A 26,932-nucleotide genomic window follows, 5' to 3' on the forward strand; every position below is an offset into this window, starting at 1 on the left:
TAAGGTTAATTGGATAACTTTCCAGAAAAAAAGAAATACAAACACACCAATCCAAAAAAATAAATAACATGATTGCCAGTCTACTCACTCCGAGATTATGATTCGAGAACGACCCTTAATGGGCTTTTGGTTAGTAATAGATACTGGGCTGCATCCAGTGCAACACAGAGAGTAGAGAGGTCCTGGAAAGTCAGATCACTCTGCAACCATACTTAGTAATAGAGCATTAGTAACTGTCGAGTGTTTAAAAAGACCAGTAAATTTTAGAAGTGCACACTTACGCAATATAATATACTGCGATTTTCTTGGCGGAAATCAATAACAAAAGCTTGCTAAATCCAATTTATTAACAAAGTCATGGTGGTTTAATGATATGCCATGTTTGTTTTGATAGATGCCAAGGTCAAAGAAATGAAAGGATAAATTTGGCTATTCTAACCTAACCTTTGTAACCTAACCTATTTTTAGTAGTTCGGTACCTCAAATTCTAAAGATCATCCGGGTTGTCATTGTCACAGATGCTGATGGCCTGATTATTATTGTACCTCAGGCAATTAAACAGACAATGACAGAACCCTGTGTTCACTCAAAAAGTCCAGGGAAGCCCTATTGTCTTTGTAACAGCACTTATTAATGTCACCTGAGTTGGAGAACACCCAGTCCATAACGTGAAAGCCATTGTTTAACTGACAATGACTGGACTGGACAGAAGACAACATGGCATCTGGACTGTATCCTAGCAGTTTCACTCATTAATAGATTTTCAAGGTTTTTTGTTATTTATTTCCACCAAGAAAAGTGCATATTATGTTCATGTATTATAATTTACAAAATTTATTTTTAATTTTCTAATACTATATTACATAGGTGTGCACAACCAAAATAATACCAAAAGACTTAAAAATTTAGATCAATATTTCTACTGAGAGTAAGGGAAACTTTGCCAATATGCCCAGTAATTGTTCTGTATATGGATGCCTTTCAAGTAGGAGACAGAAAAAAAATTAACTTTTCATTGGTTTCCCAAAGGGAAACTGAGGGAATTATGGATTCATCTATGTAATAGGAGTGTAGTTGGGAGGTGCTCAGGAGTGAAGAAGGGACGAGGGAGAGAAGGGGTGGCTATACTAGTAAGTGAAGAGATAGATAAGCATGTAGTGGAGTGGAAGGTTTCTTCAAGGTTGATGTGGATGAAGGTGAAGTTGGAAAGGGAGATGTGAGCCTTTGTAAGTGCATATGGGCCTGGTAGTGAGAAGAGCATAGTGGAAAGGGAGGCTTTTTGGGTAGATTTAAATGAGTGCATAGAGGGATTAGGGAGAAATGTCAATGTAGTTGTATTGGGAGACCTCAATGCTAGGGTAGGAAACGAACCAATAGATGGAGTGATTGGGAAGTATGGAGTTCCAGGTAAAAATCGTAGTGGAGAATTGATGGTGGAGATGTGTCTTGAAAGAGAGTTCATGATAGCAAATACAGTATTTAGGAAGAAAGGCAAGCATAAGTACACATGGGAGAGGGTGGTGGATGGAAGGGTGGCAGATAGAGCATTAATGGACTATATAGTGGTGACCAGGAGTATGGTAGGAAGAGTTAAGGATGTACATGTTCTAAGGGGAGAGAGTGGGAGAATATCAAATCATTTTCTGGTGGAAGGTAAATTGAGATTGGAGAATAGGTGGAGAAAGAGGAAAAGGGCAGAAGGTAGGGAGGTACCGAGAGTGAACCGCTTAAATGAGAAAGAAAAGGAGAATGAGTATAAGAAGAAGCTGAGAGAGGAGCGGGAAGTAGTGAAGGATAGAGTAGAACTAGGAGTGGAGGAGGAATGGGGATGGTTCAAGGAGGGAGTCATAAGGTGTGCAAAGATGATGTGTAGAACAAGGAGGGCGGGAGGAAATAGAAGGAAGGGTAGTGAGTGGTGGGATGAGGAAGCAAAGAAGGGTGTAGAAGAGAAGAAGCAGGCTTTCATAGATTGGCTACAAATTAGGACGAGGGAATCGTATGAGAGGTACAAAGTATGATGAAAATGTCATGAGAGAATCAGAGGAAAAAATGAGTGAGGAGTTTAACAATTATTTTCTATCGGTGTTTACTAATGAGAGGTTAGATAAAGTACCTGACTGCGATTCGATTTTCAGAGGGGATGAAGAAAGTAGTCTATCTAATATCAGCATTAGTAAAGAAGAAGTAGTCAAGCAGATTGACAGACTTAAAGCTACAAAATCTCCGGGTCCAGACGAAATTTTTCCAAGAATGCTTAAGGAGTGTAAATTTGAAATCTGCAACCAGTTAACTGAAATATTCAATAAATCGGTAGACACTGGTTTTGTTCCAACTGCTTGGAGGCAGGCAAACGTTGTTCCTGTTTTTAAGAAGGGAGATAGATCGTCTATATGCAACTACAGGCCAATCAGTTTGACATTGGTTATAGGAAAAATGCTTGAATCAATAATAGTAAATAGACTCAGAGAACACATCAAAGAGCATAATTTAATTCGTGATTCACAGCATGGTTTTCTCCAAGGGTAAGTCATGTGTGACTAATATTCTATCCTTTTACACTAAAGTATATAAGGCGTCAGATAACAATGAAAATTACGATGTTATTTACCTTGACTTTAGCAAAACGTTCGACAAGGTGCCACACCAGAGACTACTAAATCAAATCAAAGCCCATGGCATAGGAGGAAAAGTGTTAGAATGGATTAGAGCTTGGATTAGTAACAGAAAACAGCGGGTCACCATAAATGGAATAAAATCTAGGTGGGGCAATGTTACTAGCGTGGTCCCCCAGGGTTTGGTTTTGGGTCCTTTATTGTTCATTATGTTCATAAACGATTTAGACGATGGGATAATTAAATAGTGATGTTAGTAAGTTTGCGGACGACACTAAAATAGGATGCCTAATTAGGTCAGGAGACAACGCCCAGATTCTGCAGGATGATCTTAATAAATTTTTAACATGGTCAGTGAAATGGCAAATGAACTTCAATATCTCTAAGTGTAGCGTGTTAAACGTAGGGCTACACAACCCCGAAAATAGATACAACTTATATAACATGTTTTTAGAAAAATCTGAGTGTGAGAGGGACTTGGGAGTTCTGGTGAGTCCGGACCTTAAAACCAGGAAGCAGTGCATTAGTGCCAGAAATAAAGCTAACAGGACGGTAATGAATAGAAGTGCAGAGGTAATTATTAAACTCTATCTAGCGATAGTTAGACCCATCCTTGACTATGCGGCACAGTTTTGGTCTCCGTCCTACAAAATGGACTTAAATTCACTAGAATCAGTACAGAGGAGAATAACCAAAACATGGACTCAGAAATTTGCCTTACGAAGAGAGGCTTAGGCACCTAAACTTACACTCTCTGGAAAGACGCAGAGTGCGAGGTGATCTAATAGAAGTGTTCAAGTGGATCAAAGGCTATAACAAGGGTGAAGCAAACAAGGTCATCATAATAAAACAACAGGGCAGGACTCGCAGTAATGGGTATAAACTGGACAAATTTAGATTTAAGAAGGAAATAGGTAAAAAATTGGTTTACTAATATGGTGGTCGATGAATGGAATAAACTTAGTAACCATGTAGTAAGCGCTGAAACTATCAGTTGTTTTAAAAAATGATTAGACAACTTTATGGATGGGGATGACAGGTGGTGATGGATACGGAGCTGCCTAGTGTAGGCCTTATGGTCTCTTGCAGTCTCCTTTATTCTTATGTTCTTATGTTCATAAGATAAAGGAAGCAAAGAGGAGAGCAGATGTGAAATGGGGTAAGAGTATGACATAAAATTTTGAAAGTAATAAGAAGATGTTTTGGAAAGAAATTAAAAAAGGAAGAGGAGGTGAATCAAGTAGAGAAGAAAAAGTAAAAGGTGCAGATGGAGAGATAATGGAAGAGAAGACAGTGAGAGGAAGGTGGGCAGAGTATTTTAGGGAGTTGCTAAATGTGAAGGAGGATAGGGAGGGAAAGTTAGTTGCAGTGGGAAGCACTAAGAAAATGACAGTGAGGAAAATGGAGGAGAAATAGGGAGTAAATGCGAGTAAATACCTTGGTGGATTAAAAAGTGTAATGAAAAATTGTTGTTTGCTGATGACACTGCACTTGTAGCAGGATCAGAGGAGGGATTGAGGAAGCTAGTGACAGAGTTTGAAGTGTGTGAAAGAAGGAAGCTGAAGATAAATGTGGGCAAAAGTAAGGCGATGAGATGTACAAGGGGAGAGAGTAACAGCAGGCTGGAAGTGAGCATTAAGGGAGAGAGACTGGAGGAAGTGGATAGTTTTAGATACTTGGGTGTGAATGTGGCAGGAAAGGGAGGAGTAGGGGTGGAGGTAGAATGTAGATTGAGAGAAGCAAGTAAATGCCTTGGTGGATTAAAAAGCGTAATGAGAAATAGACATCTGGGAATGGATGCTAAGAGGAGGTTATATGAATGAGTGATTGTGCCAACAGCACTGTACAGGGCAGAAACATGGAACATAAGAGAGAAGGAGTTTGAATGTGTTTGAGATGAAATGTCTGAGAAGTTTGATAGGGGTTACTAGGCTAGATAGAATGAGGAGGTGAGGAGGAGAACAGGGGTGGAAAGGGAGTTGGGAGATAGGGTTGATGAAAGAGTATTAGAATGGTTTTGACACATGGAAAGAATGAGTGAAGAAAGATTAGTAAAAGAGGTGTGGAAGGCAGAGGTGGAATGAGTGAATATGAGGGGGTGTCCTAGGATGAGATGGATGGATGGGATAAAAGGGGCATTACAAAAGAGAGGAATGTCTGTTGAGGAAGGATGGGAGAGGACAGAAGATAGGGGTGAATGGAGAATGGTTGTGTATGGATGATGCTGTGATACATAAGGGGGAGTGGGTGGGGGATGGGGTGTGAGGAAGTATGTATGAGAAATAATTTGACACAGCCTGAGGGGATTTCTCGCCATCCTCTCCTTTTCTGCATGGGGGGACAAAGAGGGGGGGCTGCCAAATTAATGAAGTGGCCTTGCTGAGGATGTGCTGTGTCTTGTGACACTGCTTCTGACCCAGGGCAGTGGACAGGAGGGGAGTGGAATATGTAGGGGATGGAATGGGTGGGAGTGGTTTCTATGCGTTTTTCTTTTTGGCTACCCCCCATGTAAGGGGGAAAAGAGCCTTTGGGTATATGTATAAGTGTTGCTAAGACACCCGAGCCTGTTTGCACTGATGATGGGACCTGTGCTGCTGTAACATCTGAAACTGCCTATTCTGCTGAAAGGACCTGTGCTACTGCCAATTAGAAGTCCTGATGCTATCTCTGTGGTGGTCCCCGTCATAATCGTGGACAATGTCCTGCAAGAAACATCACTTGTTATTAGTGTAATAAGCAGGGACACTTTGGTAAAGTGTGCTGGTGTACTACATTTTCAACTTCTGCATCCACTCAGTTTTCTACACTGGTAGTCATCTCAGCTTCTTCCCTGGGACTACTACAGCAAGCAACTGTGTATGTTTTGGTTGACAATAATGAAGCAACTGCACTTATCGAAACAGGGAATTCTGAATCTTTCATCTCACATAGCTATGCCAAGAAGCACAAGTTGAAGGTTGTCCCAGTGACTGAAAGTGTATCTATGGCCTCTTCATCACTCATATCTCCTGTGAAGGGACTCTGCACAGTTGACATCAATTTGAAAGGCGAGTGCCACTACAATACGAGGCTTTCTGTGCTGCCAGACTTGTGATGTCATTCTGGGTCAAGACTTCATGAGCCAGCACCCTAGTGTTACTGGGGACTTTGGTAGATCCAAGAAAGATCTAAATATCTCCAACCCTGCCACTTGCAATGTACTGTCTGCTTTGGTGGATATGCCTCATCTCTTTTCAAGTCTTGCTCCTCATTGCAAACCCATTGCAATGAAATCTCAGAGATTTGGGGATGTTGATAAGAAGTTCATAAGGTCTGAAATTAACAAAATGCTACATAATGGTGTTATTGAGGAGAGCACATCTCCATGGAGGGTGCAAGTCCTTGTTGTGTCAAATGAATGCCAACTTAAGAGATTGGGTGTTGACTACAGACCCTCTTCCAAGAATAGACAACCTTGTCACAGAACTGTCTCATTACAAGTATTATAGTTCACTGGACCTAAGAAGTGCTTATCACCAAATACCTATATGGGAAGAGTACAAGCCATGTACTGCTTTTGAAGCAAATGGCAAGCTGTATCAGTTCCACAGAGTACTATTCGGAGTTATGAATGGCATTGCTTGCTTCCAAAGGACTATTGACAACATCATCAAGCCACTCGATCTACATGAAACTTATGCTTATATGGACAATATTGTTGTGACAGGGAAGACCCAGCTGGAACATGATGAGAACTTGGCAAAGTTTCAAGAAGATGCATGGTTCTGCAACCTTACCTTCAACAAAACTAAATCTACCAATTCTACAAAATCTATAAATTTTCTTTCTTGGTTACACAATAACCCACAGTTCTCTCAAAAACCAGATTCTAAACATTTACGTCCATTAAAGGAATTACCAATCCCTAAAGATCGTACTTCCTTACGCCATGTTATTGGTATGTTTTCCTATTATTCACAGTGGGTTTCCCAATTCTCTGACAAGATCAGACCTCTTGTTACCACTGACACTTTTCCTCTGGGTCCAGAGGCCCTGAAAGCTATTGACGATCTCAAAGAAGAGATTGGGAAGGCTGTTGTGCACTCAATTTATGAAACTATTTCTTAGATAGTTGAAACTGATGCATCCACTACAGCCATTGCTGCTACTCTGAATCAGGCAGGCCATCCAGTTGTCTTTATCTCTTGTACCTGGATGGGCCCCCATTTATATGTCACAAACTAGACCCTGTATTTGAGTTGATGCTTCGAATCATAAACTGTGACTCAAGCAGTTCCTGTAATCCAGGTGGTAGAACATCTATTTAACCCTTTTTTTTTTTTTTTTTTTTTTTTTAATTTGATATGTACATGAATTACAATTTGCCTTTAACTTACAATGATGTCAGTGTGAACAGAGTGCGAGTGCAGTAATCACTTAATATTCAGGAGTCTAATAACCCCAACTTTAACAGAAGCATGGCCCTTTCCAGAAAAGTGATGTCAGACCTTAGTTGCTCCTACTTTATGCTACAAAATAGAAAGAGAAAAACCACTCAGACCAAGTTCTTTTTTGAAGAAGGAGGTAGAGAATTTATAGTTGTCTTTATCAGAAGTAGCACAGAAGTCAGAAGAGGAAGGATGACAAAACAATAATGAGGGACAGTGACACAATGAAGGCCAGGAACACAACCATCAGTGTGCCCGTAATGACAGTTGATTTTGCTCTCTGTACTTGATCTGTATACATAATGTAAATAAAGTGAGAATGGGAGTTATTTGTTGTTTCTATGACCTACTGATGTATTGATATTGATTTTAAGGTTACTTTCCCAAAGCCCAAGAAAATGACCTGCCTCCCTTCCCATCACCATTTTTTTCTCATGGAATTTTTTTTTTACTAATGTGATTTTGTGTAACACAGCCTCCCCAGGAATGTTACCCTTCCATTACTCAAGAGTCAAATATATTCTTCTTATTGTAAAAGAAAAGTAAGAGTATAAAGAATATATCTAATTAGTTGTAAAGTATTGAAGCTATCAGAAATGCATTTCTTTCTTTTCATTGTCACAAGTGAATTTTGTGCTAACAAAGAAACCAACAATAAAATGGATGGAGGATGACTAAAAGGAAGCATTAACCTAATGTAGTTTAAGACCAAAAGCTTATTGGTATTTGTGAAATAAATTTACCCGTAATTTCATGGGTTTCAAAGGCCCTCTCATTGATAATTTTTTTAACAAATGATAATCAGTACAGTATATCAAAATACATTTTCTCTTACAATTTAGTAAAACTGATTCAAAAGAGTTCCGGATGTAGAAGATGATGAAGTCTTTGGTATCATTGTATATTTATACACTTGTGACCCCAACAACAATTTCTTTTAACATGACATCAATCTCTCATTTTTGGCACACTGATCCACTCATTAATTCATAATTTGGGTTTAGAAATAATTACATTATTGTCATTTTGAATTATCCTATGGCGACCTAGGAGAGGAGGGACTGAAATATAGGAGAGGAGCAATAGAAAACATAAACCTCAATTACAACTTTTTAGTCGTTCACTATTGAGCTGTATGGAATGATTGTATCAATAGAATTGTATGGAGCAGACTAGGAACATAAAGGAGACAGAGAAGAAGAGTCTGAATGTATCGGCGCAAACTATCTGTCCTCTTACCTAATGATGAGTATCTTTTCTCTCCCAACTGGGTCGACGACATTGCTAAGTGACCTCCCTTTCACACCGCCTGAACCTATCTCCTATACCTGCATCCTTTCAACTTCACTCCCACACACCTTTCGCCTCATCCTCACGAAGCACTGCCCGACTCGCCCTCCGTGCCACTCCCGTCTTTATGGGTGACCTTTGCCTGCAGGCCGGGAGTGCCAACCCCGCGGACATTCATCCATCGCATTCGCACTATACACCCCCTTGGTCTCAAGATCAACCTATTCTTCATCTCCCCTATCCCCTACTTCATAGTCCTCTAACCATCCCCGGAGAACGCCTGTTCCGATATGGTCGCCGTTGCATCGCTTCCCCTTCCGCTGCCATTTAACTGCTCTTTTTGTAGTTTTCTCTGCCGTCCACTACTCGACGAAGGTCCAGGAAATGTTGCAGCACACCATACGGAAACATTGTTCCGTGAATTCACGTCTTTCACAGCACCTCTCGTCCACTGCGAGGTACATTTATAAGCGCGTGGTTACACCCATACCTCCTCCCCCACTTCCACTGAACGCAGTTTCGTCCTTGACATTAGCCGTCAGTTTCGGCGCTACGCTTGGATGTCGCCGTTCATACTTGAATATGACCTTCTGTGGGACCGATTCTTCACCTTGTCCTGATCTAGGGGACATGTACCAGAAAACTGCCTCCATAGGCGACATTAGTGCCCTTTCGGCGATGGACTTATAGTGCAATGGTGTCGCTCCACTATCCCATTTCCGCTTGGCCGGAAGGCAGCTCTGAAAAGGCGCGTCTTGTTCCATTTGTCCAGCATTTCCTTCAGTACTTGCGATCGAAAAGCGGTGCCATTATCCATTAAAATTTCATCAACTGGCACCCTCTCCAGAAATATCTCGTTTAACACACGCAATTTTCTGTCATGCCACCGTCTTCAGTTCCCTCTAGATGGCGAATCGTCCGGGGTTACACTCTACCATTGACAAGTACGTGCACCGTCGGTAATGAGTTACGTCAACCGTTATTCTCTGCCAATTTTACTTTAAGCCGATTTCCCCCGTTACGTACGGCTTTGGAGTGGGATCTACACATTGATATTGGATACATGCTCTCAGAGATCACTGGACACCCTCTTGACCTTCTCTTAGTCAGGAACAGCTACACAAACCTCGACCTCTTCCCGCCCGTCCGACACTTTCAACCGACCTTTCCTCTCTGATTGGCACGTCCGCTTTGTTCTCTCCCAATGTCACCCTGTGTTCACATTCAAACTAAACTTGTCTATCAACTCTTTCAAGATTCCAAGGCGCCATTTTACAATGACGTCAGTTGACCCTCTCGTCCGCATTTTTCTCCCACGGTTAGCACTGAATTGATCCATCCCGCCATCGTAACTGGATCGGTCCTGATTTTGATCTCTCTTAACCCCCATGTCATGATATTTCATGATGTGTCACGATATGACACAAGGATGTGCAAGAAATGCAGTAGCTTGTAGCTTATGTAAGTTGTGTTACGTAAATATTAGTCCACGCACCCCTTGCAAGAGTTATATAACATTTTAACTGCTCTTAATACTATATTATGATGCAAATACATAGATTAATGCTGAATTCGACCACTACTAGGTTATCTTAAGCTAGATAATGAAATATAGAACTATAAAAATAGGCTACTCCTGATAAAGTTACCATTTGTAGGATATTTTCTGTGTAGTACGGCGGAGTACACAAATGGAACGATTTGCTGAAAGGGTCAAGGGTCACCACAACAACGATAGCATAGGAAAGTAGCGCCATCACAGTTCACGCTCATTTCTTAACAAGATTCGGATAGCAATTGGTAAATTGTGAACCTTCTTCACACAAAAATAAAGAAGTGGAAGGATTGTGTGAAGCCAGGTAAATAGGAACATAGATTAGGCCTGTAGATGTAGCTTAATGGCACCGGCCAATGGTACTTGTATGTGCCCCATATATAGAAAGGAAGGTTGCGTGTTGTGCCAACACATGATTCACATTCGCGACCTCGTTCAAACCTCTATATACTTCTGTAAGTTAATTTTGTATGTACTTTATATCATGTAAGTACAATATTTATATTTTGCATTTCTTTTATTTCATATCCGGTGTAAGATAGACATTTTCCCAAGAAAAGGCATAAAGCACGCTGGAAATTGATGGAACTGATCAAATCGTGGCCAGGTTTGATACAGCAAAATAAAATAAAAACACGCCAGATCGTGACGCCCATTTCTCTCCCTTTTCAACCGCGTCCAACTCCTAAACGCTAATATGATGGGCACTCGTCCTTTCGCTGCCGATCTCCGTCTTCAACTGCCACACCTATTTCCAGGACTACACTGGATCGTCGCATCTCACTCGCTGTTCGACGTCATGGATCATTGCGAGCGTGCCCTCGTTAACCTTGTTTCCCCAGTCTTTTCCCCCTAACCTTCTCTTAATATAGCTGCTCGCCAAACGGAGCCATCTCGCGATTGGGTAATAGCCGATCAATGTGCCACATAAGGAAAAGAGCTCTTTCCGGCTCATTTCGTCCGTCGCGTCTGGGACATCATTGCCTCTCCTGAATAAAAAATGTCCACTCCCATCCTGTTCTAATCAGTCCCAACATTGTCCCTCCGTCCAACGGTTCCGGTTCCTTCGAGACCAGTCCATTTCATACTAAGAGTATTACTTCTGACGCTGGCCCTTCTCAATCACTCCATTCTTCAGCACAGTCTTTAGGATCTTAGTCATGATCCGCGGGGCTGAACATAGTCCGAATCCCAGCCTGGTAAAACAGTATATTTTGCCCTTGTATTGTACTAGCTGGTATTTCCACAGCTTCTCCACTATGTAAACCTGCAGGTATGCAGCCCGCATATCCACAACCATAAACACCCCACTCCTGTCGCCAGCTGCATAGTCTCGCTACATACGTCCACGAAATCGTCGCCTGTATGACACCTTACAAAAGGGTTCAATTCCCTGAAGTTCAAGACAGGTCGTATGTTGTTCCTTCTCGGCTGCACTGCTACTATTAGGTGCAAAACTCCGTCCTCTACCGGCTCCCTCCACGGCCTCTAAACTCCTTCGTCAACCCACCGTTGCACTTCCTTACCAAAGTCTTCTCTCACTCCCTTTTTGAGAGTATGTTTGTACCAACAGACTTAGTTCCTCAATGTAGGCACGCCTCTCTTCTCATCTGCTTCATAAATCATATCTTTAGTGGATGAGAAGTGTGTGTCACCAGATGATGAAACAGTAGGTTAAACCTGCCCCAGTTTTCCATCCATGCTGTGGGAAAGCTCTGCCATGCTGCATTGCCTTTGATTCAAGGAGTGTAATGGGACAGGGCAACCCTTCATCCAGAGGTGATGAGAGGATGGGGTACATGGATACTAATTGTGATTGATGTACGTGTGTACTTCGACACTTGGCAACTCTCCTTATAATGGGAAGAGGCCTTTGGTAAGTAGTATTGATATTGTGTATATGGTGTATAGGATATATATGTTCAGACACAAAACATCATGAAGTGAAATGCAGAATGATCATTTAAGATATTAAGTACTGTGAATACGCTCGAAAGTTTTGTTTCCCGTTTTGATTTTATTTTCTGAACTATTCATTCTCGTGACTGAAATAATTTGCTAGGTGTCGGCAACAAGGTCCTTCGGACGTACTCTATTCAAGCGGTACGTGCACTCTAAGAGATATTTCTTCTTTTCGTGATATATTTGTAATTATGTAACTTAAAAAAAAACTCTATTGCTATAATACAGCATGATGGTGCTAAATAAGCCAAAGAACTCGGGTCGCCACACGTGCAAAAGTGAATTTATGTTTTACTCTTTGTGTGTAAGTTTCGAAGTTATATTTCTTCTTTTCGTAAGTCGTATAGCCTAATACAGTTGTTTTAACTTTGAAAAAAATACATAATATTGTGATACAGGTAATGCTAAACCAAAAATATGTTAGGTAATTTATTCAGTTGAATTCCTTGGCCCTTTTATTTGTTGTGTTTTTATAAGTTTCAGAGTTTATATTTTTATAACCCCTACAACATAATTATTTTGTAACTTTTTCAAAGTATGTTTAAATACTACAGTTCTAAGTAAATCAAAGAATTAGCACGAATAGTATGAGGGCGAAGAATAACATTTGGCAACATCGCCGATGTAAGTGTTGACGATCATGAATGCTGACACGGGTCGCTTTTATCAGCTCTTAAGACCTGTCGCAGACGACACGCGTGGGAGTAGCTTAACCAAAGGGTAGTCTTGCGTAAGCGGATGTACCGCAGGAACTGCCCCAAGTACACACCTCGGGATCTGAGATACTTCGTTTGTATGCATGAAAAAATTATTAGTTATAAAGAGTTAAGTATAGAATTACAAACAATGAAACTGCGCTTATAATAAGATGTTTATAGAATATTTGTAATTAAACACAAACATAATCCATAAAATATAAGTTAAACTAAGAAATAATCCACAAAATATAAGTTAAACTAAGAAATAAGTCCATGGTACAATCCGTGCAATTGGGCTTTCATACAAGTTGTTAGGCACTGAAAGATAATTGTTTAAATGTCATAACTTTCGAAGAATTTATTTTCATAAATAATACAACACTTTTATAACTATTTAATACAACCTGTCTTCTATATTTGTTTTATTAGCTGTATGACTTGTTATTCAACCTTTTAGAATATTTCGTTGTGTATCAAAGCATGATAGTGCTAAAAATAACGGCCAGCATTCGGATAATTGCTGTTGTCAGGCACTTTTATTCTATTTATTTGTTCATTTACTTAGTTTAGTTTTTAAATATATATATTAACTAGGCAATACAATTATTTTGCGATTTAAAAAAATATCACGTTGCTGCAATAGCCTGGTAGTACTGAACCAGTGGTCTTAAATCTTACTATTTCCTCCATGAATTATCAACATTTGTGTGGCTTCCCTTTATTTTTCTCCCAAATCCCACCCCGCAGAAAAGGGTAAAAAATATATTAATAATACAGTGTTGATGAAGAGAAACCCTCTGCTTTTGTACAAAATTAACAATCATAATTATCCTTTATATGATAGATTTTCAGGTTTCTCACAATATATAAAAATGTATAATATGTAACAACAGGCCATGGTCCCTCAAAATTCTTTTCATGTTGCTCAGAGTCCTATATTTGCACCGAGTATTAAAATTTTGGCTAAAGGTAAACGTTTTGACAACATCGATGGAATGTGTCGGCGATTAAAGTTTTAATTTTTTTTTTCTGTCTCTAGTGCTGGAGAAAAACCATTAATATCCATAATATGACATACGCTTGTGGGTACCATTTTCTTGTCTTTGAATTAGAAAAAGTGTATATATATATATATATATATATATATATATATATATATATATATATATGTGTGTGTGTATGTATGTCATTAATTGAAATTGCACACCTTACAAAGGATTACAAAGGCGGAGCATGCCGACAGGAGACCTTTTGATCCATATCTAGGTCGGATGCGAAAAAAAAAATCATGTTAATAATAAAATAATAAATAAAAACCATAATAATGTAAACAACAAATAAAATACATAAATAAATGCATAGGTATAGTTAAATAATAAACAAACAGGTAAATAGTAGATAATAATAAATTGACATATTACTAATAATAAATGAAAATCAGACAGACAAATGATGATAAAACAAAAACAAATAATATAAGATAAATTATAATCATTAGCATCTTAGGTATTTATCTAAATGATTCTTAAAGCTTCGAACTGAACTTCATTGCACTACCTGTGCAGGAAGTTTATTCCATTCATTAACTACACGGTTGGCAAAGTTGTTTCTACCTACTTCCAAATTGAATCTATTTTCTTGATAGCCATTCCACGAATTAATGTATCTTTTCAGAAATTATTTCATAGCGTTCTTTTAGCATTTCGTCTTAGCGTTCTTGTTATTCATATTTATAATCCTTCGTCCAAAATTATTACATTTTCTTGTCAATATTGTGCACACCTTCCATGCTAATTCCAACTTGTTCAGTATTTTTTTCTTACGACTTGCCGGCTATACAGGGAATCATTTTAATTGCCATCGCCCTTTATATTCTCTACATTTCTAGTTTTATTCTTCCACTGGGGCATCAGTATTTTCCCTTAGTTTGGCATCAGTGCAATAGTGTGCTACAACGGGTTCTCTCTCCTTTACGTAATAATTGATCTTTAACCTGGCTGACATTTTTCCTACATTAGAGTATGCCAGTTTTAAACTATTTGATCCCCCCCCCCTTTTCCTTTCCTATAATTCCCTCATCTTCTTGGGGGCACATCCTCTCCACTGGGGCCGTCTGAGGTTAAAGGGTGCCTTCTCTGATCTCTTGTGGGTACCGCCATTCAGCGGCGGCGCCAGGAATTTTTAGTTGGGGAGGCTAAGGGGGGGCTGAGCAATTTTTTTTTTTGGGGGGGGGCTAATAGTAATATGATAATACACATATATTATCCTCATTTCAGAAGGGGAGGGGGTTAATGGTAGGGCTAGCACTGATGGCTGACAAATCTTTAGCCCTGGCAATTAAAAATTCCACTTAATAAAATTATTTCAGTGAGTGTTTTAAATTTTCAATTTGCTCATTTCAGTTGGGGGCGGGCGAATGGGGGGCCTGGCCATTTTTTGGGGGGGCTAACGCCCCCCAAGCCCCCCCCTGCCGCCGCCACTGCCGCCATTCCTAGTAGTGGCATTACAAGTCACCTCTGTTTCGTGTGTGAGCTTTTCCGGATTGCAAGAATGAGCTTCGGGCCTGCCCCACAGAAAAAATAAATAAATAAAGATAATAACAATGATAATAATAATAATAGTAATAAATAAAATGTGTAAATAATGAATAAATAATGAAAAATAGATAAATCCATCTTTCGATCCTAGTTCCTCAGTTTCTGAGTTATTCAGTAAACGTATATGTTCTCAATTTTTTCGTGACTTCAATGACAAGTGTTTCTTAATTCCGTCTTTGTTCTTCTATAACACCTATTTCTTATACAATAATTTTTACGTTTGTGTTTGGTAATTTCCAGGTCTATCTCAACGAACCCTCGTGGAATAGAGGACAGCGTTTCTTCTAAAGAAGGATCCTCGGGAATTGCTGAGCAAATAAGGTCAGCTAAGCAGGTTTTAAGAGGTGGTGAATATTTGATAGATGTATGGCTTAGTCACTTTTTGATAAAACAATGCAAAATAAATCCTAATTATTACGTTATGTGATAAAAAGTCCTATAAAAATCAAGGTCTAAATATACAGGTCAGACCGTTTGAATTATTGTGCGCAGCTTCTGACGTCATTAGGCTGAGTCCATTTTCTCTTTGTGAAACACTGAAGAAAACTGTGAAACGCCAAGGAAGACAGGAACTATAATATATATATATATATATATATGTATTCATATATATAGACAGGAACTATAATATTTTATATATATTTATTTATATAATATTTGTCAGAATATAACTAATTGCGTGGAGCGGTGCGAGCGAAGGTAACGTCATTCCCGAACGACGCGCCAGCTTCAACTGACAGCTATAGGGCCCGCGAACCCCACTTTGAACAGCCAGGTGACGTTCACGGGCCCGCTGCGCCAACTCCCTCGAAATTCGGTCGGAAGTGGTTAGACCTTATATTCATAGATCTTGATAAAAATGCCGGTAGCAGAGGAACTTTTCCTTCGCCGACCTTCGGCTGTTCTCGTAAGGTTGTGACGTCAAGTTTGTTGTTTACATTCTGATGCATGCCATGTGCATGGTTTATGAAATGCCGTGCCGCGCTGCCAACTTGATCGGTGATCTGTCATATTTCGTGTGTTAGCAAGGTTTTATCAAGTATCTAGTTCGAAAATTGTTTATTGTGTCGCCACAAACTGCAACATTGATTCGACGAAACAAACAACAGCGCTGGAATCGTATTAGAAGGTTGTGTGCTTCTTTGCTCCCAAGTCCCAGCGCTTTTTTTTTACGAAGTAATGAAAGGAAAGCAAGACATATGTAACTTCAAATATATCTTGATGCAATTTCACTACGGTAATTCAGGCACAAGGGGCCTGAATTCATATTGAGAATGGTAAAATGTATGCATGGTGATTGAAAATTATTACTATTAATTTTCCACTATCAGACTATTACTTGTTACCCTTCCTTTCAATGAAAATCCATGTAGAAAGTAGAAAATTTGAAAAAAAAAAAAGGAGGTGCAATGGGCTATATCTTATTCCAAAGCCAATACAAGTGTTGGAGTGGCGAAGGAGAAGAAGATTGATCTAACATATGGAGAGTGGATGAAGCATTATTGTGCTACATATTGCATCCAAACTGTGAAACTGTATAGGACTTCCTATTGGAGCAATGTGATAAATTCGAAATACCTAAAAACTTGGTATTGTTCTGATAAACTAAACAATAAAATGTACAAAACATAATTTTTTTTTTTTTTTTACAGAATATGTACAAATTTTACTTGGCGAATTACTGAGGTTGCGTTCTGAATATTCGTCATACAAACTTGCAAGAGATGCCAAACTTCAGTCCGCTAATAAAGTTCCTGAACCAGTCTGTTCCAAGTATGAAAAAACAAGAGAAGTCCGTCATTGTCCAGAAACAAAGGCCCAGGTTTAATGGTCCAACATCGTGATTTTGTTTTGTTTTCCATATACCAAGGACAAATAGTAGTCCGAATATAATTCTAAGAATCTGAACCAAAGTCATTGCTGAAGGGTATTTCAATCCTGGGGCAGGCAATTTTTCCTAATTTGGTCACTGGCACACACTGGAAGGGGAAGGCGATTTCTTTTGCCCAGTCGTTGCCAACACCACTCCACTAAATTACAATAGGCAAGATACCTGTACAGCCTGAAAGAAATAAAAGTACCAATTTGTGATTATTCATTTTGCTGTAAATTCATAGAAATATGCATTTGTACATAGTCTATTGTATGTATGTATGTATTGTTATTTTTCATACGCTTTTTAAGAATAAATATAATTTTGTATAAGATTAGTAGTATTTATTTCAAAACACGACTGCTACCATAATTTCAGCAATATTACTCAAATTAAAAGACCTGGACTTATATGCAAGTGACTCAACAATGAAAAATATGGATGTAACTGAAATATTGCAATGCTACATGCACATGTATAGGCCTACTCACTTGTGCGGAGTCTGGTCTTTCTCAATCGACTCCTCGTCATTGAATTCAAGAGCATATGGATTTAGTCAGACCACTGGAAATCCTAGGTGTTGGGTGATGCATTGGCATCCGTTTGGCTCAAAGCTTTCCTTCTTTTCTTAGATTGCGCTGTAATAAGAGCAACACAAGCTCTCTCTGCCCTATTGCTGTGGAACACAATATCCACAGCTGCACCTGAAATAGTCAAATTCATTAATTCTAGCAAGGCCACGCAATAGGAAATGGGGGGCCGGGGGGTAGCTACTTCTACAACCTACAGGCTACCTGGAATAAAGTAAGAAGCTGAGCAAATGTTAGAAAATGTAATAAAAAATCTGCTTGCTCAAGCAGGCCTAACCGTGCTAACCTCCTTGCAGGAACAAATGAACTACCCATGCACTGTGAATGTGGTCATCTTGGTGGTCGCGTGGATGTTTTTCCAACAAAATAAAATAAAAACCAGACTTGCTGGGCATGCTGGGGCCTGGTAGATAGGACCAGGCCCATCAACGTCTGTTAGGTATTAGGCTTACCATTTCATGCCTTCAAACCTTCATCCGCACGTCTGATGACAAACCAACGAAATAATGTGTCTGGTGTGGTTGGTGGTGTGCATCTACTCGTATGTATGTAAAGCGTGCACGCAGTAATGCATTCCGACGAACTCACCAGACTTTATTTCCTGCTTGTTCTGGGCGTTCCTCCTCTGAAGATTCCTCGCTCTCGACATGTTCTTCGTTAGTTGTCTTAAAAGTAAAATAATATTAATATCAATAATAATAATAATAATGATAATGAAATAAATTTATCATGGAGATAAGCAAAACATATAAACAAAAACATAGGACTACAGTTTACCAGTGCCGCATTTCAGCCCTAACAACTAATAAGTATGTTCGACTGTTACACTTGTATCAGACTCAACTCACAGCCACAGTTGTTTAATTGCTCGACACTTCAGCATGCACTTTGCACTATCCATACAACCTTATCAAACCGGATTAAGCCCCCTTATCGCAGTACAGAGACTGTATCACTCCCTAATAGATAAGCCGCCAGTCCTGTCATGGATTTTCAAAGGTGAAGACAAAACCATGTGCTGTGATTTGAACTTGATTTTTTGCATACATTTACCTGACCTAAACGAACGAGACACACAGTAAGACATAAGAAACCAATGCATAGCCCATAGTTTGGATGCATACAGTCTCAACAGAAAGGTTAGTGTATTCTGTTAATCTAGGAAACTGTTCTCTTTCTCTATTTGTTGCTAGCTTTCAGAGTTTAAAAATGTAGACTTGCATTTTACGGATTGCCAGCTTAGCATAACCATCTATATATTTATTATTTCTTTTTGTTGGATACGCATGGTCATCACGCCCCTTTTTATGCTTCTCGCTTTCAATAATGGCATGCCTTAATCTTCAGTCTTTCCATGCATTATAGACTTATCCTTATATTTTAATTTTTACATTTTTTCCTGTGTGGTTTCCAGTTTATTGCACCGTATTCCAAATTTGGTATGAGGCACGGGGTCATTAATGGTTTTACAATTTCTTCATCAATGTGGTCGAAGGCCACCCGAGTTTTTGTTCACTAAACTTATATGGTCTGCCAGATATTATTCTTACTGCATGTGAGTCAAAGGTTTGTGTTTTCTTACTATCCAAGTTTGAAGGTCGTCTTTACATACCATTTTCTTGCTCTCGCCTGGTTATATGACATTGCATTTGTTTTTAACTGAAATCTGTTTGCCATTTCTGGCCCCAGTCGTATATTTTGTTTAAATCTTCTTGTATGATTATAATGGATTTTCACTTCTTCCTTATTTTGGTATCATGGTATTGTCTGCATACATGTTTATGTAGTTGTCTACTCCCTATTCAGTCCATTTATATTGCTTAGGAACGTGACTAGTTCCTGTTGAGGGAGGGAAGAATCTCGTTTGGAGGTCCTCCAGCTCTACCACATATCCAAAGATGATAGGAAGTTGAATTAAATTGACAGTTACCGACACGTCTATCATATTAAACACCGTAAGAGGACGATGCCTTTATTAGTACGACGTAATAAGCTAAATGTCAAGCTACCTGGCTAGTACTCTAAGTAACAGCCCCCGACCGCTGTTCACCTCAGGACCTGAAGTGAGTTGGGCATCACTGTGTGTGATACATCAGTTTCCTCCGGGTATCGTCACTGCATTGGTATGCCATGGACACCGCCACTCCTTCGTGCGTGTATTATAAACAAGCGGGATCAGCCCCGCAAACCACCAAAAATAGAAAAGCGAAACGTCATACTAATAAGAGCTCCGTTCTCATATCAGTAGCGTTCTGAGGGGTGGGGGGCAAAGGGACGCTGGGCCCGGTCATCCAAATGAGGGAAGCCATCCAGGAGGTATCATTTAGAGAAAAGAACTTAATCAAGTTGGTTGATCTACATTTAGATAGATTAAAGTGGTCATTTTATGTTTCATATATATTTACATATTCAAAATATCTTCTTTTTTCATATTTTCTCAGTAACTTGAATCTTTGGGGCATACAATCAAGGAGTTGACCCCGGATATCACTAGACCTATGAACAAGCCAAGAGAGTTGGTGAAGTAAAAGTTGAAAATAATATCCCAGACGAGAAATAATGGCCAAAAGCAAGCAGAGCGTACATTTAGTCTAGATTCTAGAGGTTAGATTAAAATTGCCAACCACGTCAAGAAATGGTATAAACCGAAGCATTTAAATACAATACAGTTAATTTTTTAATTCATTTGGATAAACACCTAAGCGTTTGTTTTCACCCGACCTCGTTATGGACTGAAAAATCTCTTGTCGTCACACTTTATCATTGTAACTCATTTATGCTGTATTGAACCTGAGAAACAAACACCACGTATCAAATTTGGATTGGGAAAAGGCTGAAATTATTTATAAATCCCAGTGTAGTTTTCGAAGAAAAATTATTGAATCCTCTCTCATTAAACACCTACCCAATTTTAATTTATCGAAAGGTCAATGGTCTTCAGACTGGATCACATGGATGGCAGCAAACAAATTGTTTATGAAAGCGGCAGGACAGATTCCCACATACCAACCCCAAGTAACTTGAGTCTCCTTGCCCGCGTCTCCTAATTGTTCTCTCCCTGTCCATATCTATAATTGTTAGCTCTATTCTTTTGTATCATTCTGCTAAAGAGGACCACAGTCAGTGGTCGAAATATACAGATAATTAGTATTTCTGATTTCTTTTCTCCGACAGTGGGTTAACAAGTTTCATTTTACCAATGTGCTATTACATTACGCTGTGCTAATATATATATATATATATATATATATATATATATATATATATATATATATATATATCTTCCCCTGAAGATATATATATATATATATATATATATATATATATATATATATGTATATGTATATATATATATATATATATGGACAGGGTTGGCAGGAGTGGGAGGGGAGTAGCACTTTTTGTTAAAAATACATTAAACGTATTATCAATCATTCGATTAAGGAAGAGGATAGTACGGAATCTATTTGGGTGGAGGTTATAGACAAGAATAAGAAACTTATTATTGGCGTCCTAGATAGACCTCATAACCTCAGCATTGAGCAGCATGATCCCCTGGTTCATAAAATTCACAGGGCGTCCCAGTACAAAAAACGTTGTGATCATGAGAGATTTTAACTATAGAAACACGGACTGGGAAATTTTAGTAGGTCAGGAAACGAAAATTTTCTTATATGTGGTGCAGGATAACTTCCTAAAACAAATGATTACCGATCCTACGAGGGGAGATAATACTCTGGACTTACTCTTAACTAATAATGAGCACCTAACAAGTAACGTAAAAGTGGGAGAGGGTCATAGGCTCTAGCGATAATCAAGAAGTAAGATTTAGTATTATTTGGGAATAAAAAAAAAAATACGAATAACATTTAAGTATCAGACTTCAGGAGAGCCAATTTTGACAAGACGAGAAACTATATGAGACATTTGGTCACCTACGGGACCGACCCAGGGAGCTGTGACGAGGTCAGATATACGGTCAGTCCGGACGTCATTAGTGTGGTTAGGGGTCGGGTCACGGAGGGAATGCGTACCTTGGGTCAAGTCACTTGCGGGCGCGGGGTCAACAGCCAGATTTGGGCGAAATGCATAGTAACCTAACAGATTTAATTCTAAATGCACAAAATAAATTTGTTCCCCTCAAGTCAATACGGAAGAATAGTAATACTCCAAATGGATGACGAACAGGCTGAAACATGAGATCGGAATGAAAAGAGGACTTTACGTAAGAATAAAAAATGGGGAAACATACCTTAGATCCAAATATAATGATATGGCAAAACTGGTTAAAAAGAATACGCGCACAGCAAAACGTATCTATGAAATTAAGGTTGCCAGACAGCGAGATCCAACCCAAAGGGTTTCTTTCTTCTCTACAGAACAAAAAATAAGGAAAGGATAGGCCCAGTTCAAAGTGACGAAAATGTCATGATAGACTCGGAGGAAAAAATGAATGAGGCGTATAACAAATATTTTCTCTCAATGTTTACTAAGGAGAGGCTAGATGAGGTACCTGACTGAGATCCGATTTTCATTGGGGATGAAGAAAGTAGACTATCTAATATCACCATTAGTAAGGTAGTAGTAGTCAGATTGTAAAACTTAAAGCTACAAAATCCCCGTGTCCAGATGAAAAATTTCCGAGAGTGCAAAGAGTATAAATTTGAAATCTGCAACCAGTTAACAGAAATATTTGATAAATCGGTAGACAATGTTTTTGTGCCTATTGCTTGGGGGCAGGTAAACGTTGTTCCTATTTTTAAGAAGAGAAATAAATCGTCTATATGCAACTCCAGGCCAATCAGTTTGACATCAGTGATAGGTAAAATGCTTGGATCAATAATAGTTTATAGACTCGGAGAACACATCGAGAGACACAATTTGATTCGTGACACACAGAATAGTTTCTCCAAGGGTAAGTCATGTGTGGCTAATCTTCTATCCTTTTACACTAAAGCATATAAGGCGTCAGAGAACAATGATAGTTACCATGTTATTTACCTTGACTTTAGCAAAGCGTTCAACAAGGTGCCCCACCAGACTATTAAATAAAATCAAACCCCATGGCGTAGGAGGAAAAGGGTTAGAATGGATTAGAGCTTGGATCAGTGACAATAAACAACGGGTTACCATAAATTGTGTAAAATTTAGATGGAGTGTTTCTAGTGGGGTCCCCCAGGGCTCGGTTTTGGGTCCTTATTGTTCATTATGTACATAAAAGACTTGGACACTGGGATTAATAGTGATGTTAGTAAGTTTGCGGACGACACTAAAACAGGACGCCAAATTAGGTCAGGGGACAACGCCGAGATTCTACAGGACGATCCTAACAAATTGTTCACATGGTCGATGAAATGACAAATGGACTTCAATATCAAAGTGCAGCATGTTAAACGTAGGGCTACACGACCCCCGCAAATAGATATAGCTTAGAAAACACGTTTTTAGAAGATACTGAGTACAAGAGAGACTTGGGAATTCTAGTGAGTCCTAACCTTAAATCCAGGAAACAGTGCATTAGCGCCAGGAATAAAGTAAACAGGGCATTAGGTTTCATTGCTAGGACGGTTACGAATAGAAGTGCAGAGGTAATTATCAAACACTTTCTAGCGTTAGTTAGACCCATCCTTGACTATGCAGTACATTTTTGGTTTCCGTCTCATAGAATGGACATCAATTCACTAGAATCAGTACAGAGGAGGATGACCAAAATTATACATGAAGAGAGGCTTAGGCATCTTAACAACTCTCTGGAAAGACGCAGAGTGCAGGGTGATCTAATAGAAGTGTGGGGATCAAGGGTTTTAACAAGGGTGACGCAAACAAGGTCATCACGTTAAGACAACAGGGCAGGACTCGCAATAATGGATTTGAACTGGACAAAATTAAATTTAAGGGAATAGGCAAGAATTTGTTTACTAATAGGATGGTCAACGAATGAAACAGACTTATTAACTATCAGTTGTTTAAAAAACGGTTAGACAACTTTATGGATGGGGATGACAGGTGGTAATGGACATGGAACTGCCTAGTGTAGGTCTCATGGTCTCTTGCATTCTCCTTCATTCTTATGTTCTTATATACGTTTTTATGCTATAGAATAGATATGCACCAAATGTTTGAACCATACTCCAGGAAAATGGTAAGAGATAGACTATCATATTGAACATCAAGAATAAGCTCCTCCCAGTTGCCTTCCTACGTTAATTATGACACCCCCACCCACTGTATGACGGTATTGCGTAATGAAATACATACATACATATACCAAGGCTTTTCCCCCTTACAAGGGGGGTAGCAAAAAAAAAAGGCACAAAATCATTCCCACCCATTCCATCCCTGAATACACTCCACACCCCTCCACCCTCCCTCTTATCTTAGCACCTCCTGGATGACGGGTCATCCCTGCACCTTGTCCACTGCCCTGGGTCAGAAGCAGTATCGCAAGACACAGCACATCCACAGCAAGGCCGCTTCATTAAATCGGCGACCCCCCCTCTCCGTCCCCCCATTGCATAAAATTAGAGGACGGGGAGAAATCCCTTCTGGCTGCGTCAAATTTGGCTCACACATACTACCTCACCCCCCATCCCCCCGCCCATTCCACCTCACGCAATCACAACATCATCCATATACAAACATTCTCCATTCACCCCTGTCTTCTGTCCTCTCTCGTCCTTCCTCAACAGACATTCCCCTCTTCCCCAAAGCCCCCTTCACCCCATCCATCCACCTCATCCTAGGACGTCCCCTCATGTTCACTCCCTCCATATCTGCCTTCCATACCTCTTTTACTAGTCTTTCTTCACTCATTCTTTCCATGAAATAAGAAATTAAATAAATAGAATAAGCTCCCAGCTGACTTATATGTTTTACAATTTGATTATTTGAAAAGAGCTATGACAGAAAACTGACAGTGGTGAATGATGAAGGCAATCTTTGATTTTGTTGTTGTTGTTGATTTGTATTTTCTCTTTGCCGTTCTTATTGCTAAGGGAGGAGCGAAATGGCTTGTGAAGGTTGCGTGAACCTAGAGGTCCGTTTCAAGATGTGTGAGGAGGAAATTCATCTTCTCAGGAGTGCGCTCCGTGAGAAGAGTGAACCCTCCCCACAACCCAAAGAGCGTTCCACTTCTTCCCCTACTGTCACTGCCGTGAGCGAGTGGCGCTCTGTGGGGTCCCGTTTGTCGAGCCCGCGTTCGGTAGACGTGTGCCCTGTGGAGCAACCGCTGGCTCTAGCCAATCGTTTTGCTCTACTGGAGGGTGAAGTGGCTGAAAACCAGGAGTTCTTGGTGGTAGGGGACTCCATGCTGCGAGGTTATGACGACAACCTGCAGCGGAAGACTAAGCGACGTTGCAAGCTTGTATGTCAACCGGGCCGTGGGATCGCCGATTGTACCCAGTCCATCAGGGAGCAAGGACGGAAGAACACGGTTATGATTGTTCATACGGGAAGTAACGATGTAGGTAGGGTGAGATCAGAGGAGCTTGTTCGGAATTACAAGGTCCTCCTTCAGGAGATGAAGGAACGTGGGAGCCGTCACGTAGTCTGTGGGATCCTCCCGAGGATCTACGCAGGCTCGTGTTGGAACAGTAGAGCCATAGGGATCAATGATAGGATATCGCACTTGTGCACACAATTGGGATACCACTTTCTTGATCCTTGGTATCTCTTTTCTAGGTGTCATGACCTATACGCTTCTGATGGGATCCACCTCACCCGCAGAGGCAAAGATGTTCTTACAAACCTCATTGTGGGAGTTTGTAATGAATTAGCTCCTTTTTTAGGGTAGAAGCCCAAAGGGAAGGGGAAATAAAATGTACTTGGGAAAACAATGTGCCAGTATAGGACAAAATATAATTTCAGGATATAATGTCGCTAGAGGACGAAATGTTACATTAGGATGTAATGTCATAGGATAAAATGTCGCAATGGGATGTAATGACAGTGGAGAACAAAAGATCACGATGGGAAGTAATGATAGTGGAGGACACAATATCACAATAGGTTGTAATGATAATGGAGGAGAAAATATCACGGTAGGATATAATGTCAGGGAAGGACAAAATATAATTTTAGGAAGGGATACCGGACAGAATGTCAATGAAGGACAAAATATCATGATAGGATGTAATGACAGTGGAAGACAAAAGATCACGATGGGATGTAATTATAGTGGAGGAAAAAATATCACGGTAGGATATAATGTCACTGGAGGACAAAATATAATTTTAGGAAGGGATGCCGGACATAATGTCAATAAACGACGGGAGGCCGGCGTGAATCACGGTGACGTAGGGGGACAAAATGTACAAAAGAGATCGGATGACCGTGATCGACCAGATGTCCGTGATGGGGGAAACGTTAATTTTGATGGGAGAAATATTAATGAGGCATTGAATGTCAATGAAGGACCAAATAATAATATAGAGCAAGGTATAAATAAAAAACAAAATGATAATGTAAGACATGATATTGAAACTCAAAATGTGTCAAAAAGAAATACTCACGAGTTTCTTAAAACCATGTACTTTAATGCTCGTAGTATTAGGAACAAATTTCAAGAAATACAGGCGTATGTCAAAAGCGAAAATCTCGATATGATAGGAATAACTGAGACATGGTTAAATGGTACAGAGTTCGAAGCTGAATTTAATATTGCGGGATTTAAACACTTTCATCAGGATAGAAACCACAAGAAAGGTGGGGGTGTTCTGTTGTACGTTAAAAACAATGTTCACGCTTGTGTTATAGAGAAAGTGAAACAGGATGCATATGATAGTTTGTGGGTTGAGTTAACACAAACAAATGGACAAAAAATGAATATAGGTGTAATATATAGGCCAAAGACATTATCATTAGCAGACGACAAACTGTTATTTCAAGAACTGTCTAGTTTCTGCAACCGGGATTTATTGATAATGGGTGATTTCAATTTTACTTATATTGATTGGATTACCCTTGAACATGGCCATATAGGTAGTTGCTTGATTGATTTTCTTGGTGATAATTACTTAATTCAGCATGTAAAAGAGCCCACAAGATATGGAAACTTACTCGATCTATTAATCACTAGCCGCGAAAGCATGGTAACTGATGTAGAAGTCGGTGAATCTGTTGCAAATAGCGATCACAACTTAGTTAGATTCAAACTCCTAAACAATTTTAGAATAGATACTTGTGTTTCTAAAATACCCGATTTCAGTAAAGCTCAGTTCATAGCACTATGTCAGGAGGTTCAGCTTACAGTTTGGGAGGCAAAATTAAACGAAAGACCTGTAGATCAGATGTGGGAAATATTTCAAAATACGCTCACTAAGATGATTCA

The 26,932-nt window shown here is 39.6% G+C and overlaps 1 protein-coding gene and 1 long non-coding RNA gene across 2 annotated transcripts in view; both read left to right on the forward strand.

Moving 5' to 3' along the window:
* Nucleotides 1–17,305, forward strand: part of LOC143021326 (uncharacterized) — a 17,450-nt gene extending 145 nt beyond the window's left edge. The window contains exons 2-3 of the long non-coding RNA XR_012965983.1: nucleotides 15,382–15,462; nucleotides 16,794–17,305. This is a non-coding gene — a long non-coding RNA (uncharacterized LOC143021326). The remainder of the gene's footprint in view (nucleotides 1–15,381; nucleotides 15,463–16,793) is intronic.
* A 1,318-nt stretch (nucleotides 17,306–18,623) lies between these two features.
* The window catches only part of LOC143021471 (deubiquitinase DESI2), a 38,746-nt gene continuing 30,437 nt past the window's right edge, over nucleotides 18,624–26,932 (forward strand). The window contains exon 1 of the mRNA XM_076179005.1: nucleotides 18,624–18,743. The gene's annotated coding sequence lies outside the window, so the exon portion shown is untranslated. The remainder of the gene's footprint in view (nucleotides 18,744–26,932) is intronic.

This window comes from Oratosquilla oratoria, chromosome 42 (genome assembly GCF_046742065.1).
Source record: "Oratosquilla oratoria isolate Oo_2021 chromosome 42, ASM4674206v1, whole genome shotgun sequence".
Lineage (NCBI taxonomy): Eukaryota > Metazoa > Arthropoda > Malacostraca > Stomatopoda > Squillidae > Oratosquilla > Oratosquilla oratoria.